Raw genomic sequence first — 354 nt, 5'->3', positions numbered from 1 at the left:
GTCATGTGGCAGCTGCTGTGCGAGCTGCGTCCCTTTTGCTGCATTTGAGGCGCTGGGGAGGCTGGGTGCTGGAATGGGCAGTATTAGGGAGCTGCCCAATCCTCTGGCAGCAGTTTTCCCTTCTCTTCTTCCCAGCACTTCCAGCAGGAGCTGAGTGCCTGGGAGTTACCCTGCCTGGGCAGGAATTGGTTAAAAATCAGTTGCTCTGAAGCAGGAGGAAGAAAAAAGAAGAGGGGTGCATGTCTGTAGGTGGGGGTACATGCCCACCAAGTGTGCTGGGGGGCAGCCAGCCTGGGTTTGGGTCCCACTGGGCTCTGTGGGATGCAGGAACCGGCAGCAGCTGCTGCTCAGGGC

Source organism: Mesitornis unicolor, unplaced genomic scaffold (genome assembly GCF_000695765.1).
Source record: "Mesitornis unicolor isolate BGI_N332 unplaced genomic scaffold, ASM69576v1 scaffold28051, whole genome shotgun sequence".
In the NCBI taxonomy this organism is placed as follows: Eukaryota; Metazoa; Chordata; class Aves; order Mesitornithiformes; family Mesitornithidae; genus Mesitornis; species Mesitornis unicolor.
This window is presented reverse-complemented; position numbering follows the sequence as displayed.